Genomic DNA, 2214 nt, shown 5'->3' on the forward strand with positions numbered 1-2214 from the left:
CTGCTATCCCCGCCCCCTGCTATCCCCGCCCACCCTCAGCCCCGCCCCCGAGCTGCCCGGCTGGCCTAAGCTTGCAGAGCTAAGGTTTCACCTATTCTGGCAAAGCCTGCCGACTCTGAACAGGATACGGGCGGTTTAAAAGTCTGCAGTCTGAGGAATCTAAACCCAAAAGCCTGAGCTGGCCCGGCGCTGCAGCCTCCCTCTCACCTTTTTTAAGCAATTTTGTTGTCATTATTTTATAAACGAACTGGTCAGTGAAAAAAAAGGTTAAAAGCAAAACCAAGTTTCCAGGGGTAAAGCTTGGCGGGGGGGTGCTTGCCTCGCACGGGCGAGACCCTGGGGTTCATCCTCAGAACTACAAATGAAATTTAAAAAATGAAGTGTGGATGTAAACCCAAAAACCTGAAGCTTGTCTTTAAGCGCGCAGCGTGAGGCTTGCGGGCCTCAAGGCCAGCACAGGGAGGTGGGCGACAGAAGCAGTGGGCCAGCCACAGTTGTTGCACGCTTAGGGCTAGCCTGCTCTGCTGGCCAGCCTGCCCAGCCCTCTGTCGTTACCCTGCTGTCCTCCTAAGCCAATAGTCTTCCCATGCTTCAGCCAGCACGCCGACAAGATGACCAGCTGCACCGCTGCGAGGGTCTAGCAGGGTGGGCTTCGAGCTCATCACCCTGCACACATTTAAGGGTAGGGCTCCTACTCTTCACCTCTCACCCTTGGTCCCCAGCCTCCTTCGCTGCTCATCATGGCCCAAGCTGTCTCCATTCAAATCGAGGGCCGGTTTCTCTCTAGTGACCATATTCAGCTCATCCCCACCTCTGTGGAACTCCTGGATGGTGTGTGTCAAGCCTCTGTCCAAGCCCGGAACTTCCTGTAGGGCAGCTCTCCACTCTCCCACACACCCTCTGGCACACCTGCGGTCCTCCTCCACAGCGTGCAGCCCCGGCAAGTTTCCTACCTGCCGGCTAAAATGCTCCCGTGGGAACAGGGAAGTTATCATTCCTGACAAGTGACAGGGGAAACATTCTAACGTGCTGGGCAGTGGCGGCACTCACCTTGATTCCCAGCACTTAGGAGGCAGAGGCAGGTGGATCTCCGAGTTGGAGGCCAGCCTGGTCTACAGAGCTCAGGACAGCCAGAGCTACCCAGAGAAACCCCTTCTTGAACAACAACAAAAAGAAAGAGGGGGGCTGGTGATGGCTCAGAGGTTAAGAGCACTGGCTGCTCTTCCAAAGGTCCTGAGTTCAATTCCCAGCAACCACATGGTGGCTCATAACCATCTATAATGTGATCTGGTGCCCTCTTCTGGTGTGTAGGCACACATGCAGGCAGAATACTGAATAATTAATAAATACATAAAAAAATCTTAAAAAAATAAAAAAAAATAAAAAAAAAGAAAAAGAAAGAGGGAAGAACACATCCCAGTACTAGTTGCAGGCGATGGATGTTTCTCCTGTCTTAACCCACTTGTCTTAGTTAGGGTTCCTACTACGCTGATAAAACACCATGATCAACGACAACCTGGGGAGGAAGGGGTTGGTTTCAGCTCACAACGCTCAGGCCACGCTCCATCGTGGAGGGAAGTCAGGGTAGGAACTCAAGGCAGGAACTGAGTCAGGGGCCACTGGAACCGGCTTGCTCTTCATGGCTTGCTCAGCCTGCTTTCTTATTCAGAGGTGGCACCACTCCTGGTGGGCTGGACCCACCCACATCAATCACTAATTAATAAAATGCTCTACAGGCCTGCCTACAAGCCAGTCTTATGCAGGCATTTTATCATCTGTGTTCCCACTACTCAGATAACTGTAGCTTGTGTCAGTTTGACAATAAATAAATGCATGAATGAATGCATGCATGAATGAATACAAAATCCACCCCGGACGCTACTGAACCTGCAGTGCTGGATGGACTTAGGGACTGGCTGTGGCTCTGAACCAGGATATTTATTTGGCAAGTAGAAGGCCCTAGATTGGATCTTCAGCATGATAAAAATGCATGACAAAAAATAATAAAAGCTATGCTATGTGGATTATATCCAATTAAAGCTACTGCTGAAAGCAAATAAGACCAAAGCAGAGAGCTAGCCTTGCCTTTCCCCATGTCTGTTACCCACCCGCCATGAACAGCACAAGAGGTTTCAAAGTTTAATTTACTGGAACACAAACTATAAACATTGAGACAGAGAGTTCCCATCAGAGCAACGAGAAATTCAGACAGAT

Source organism: Meriones unguiculatus, chromosome 11 (genome assembly GCF_030254825.1).
Source record: "Meriones unguiculatus strain TT.TT164.6M chromosome 11, Bangor_MerUng_6.1, whole genome shotgun sequence".
Classification (NCBI taxonomy): Eukaryota; Metazoa; Chordata; class Mammalia; order Rodentia; family Muridae; genus Meriones; species Meriones unguiculatus.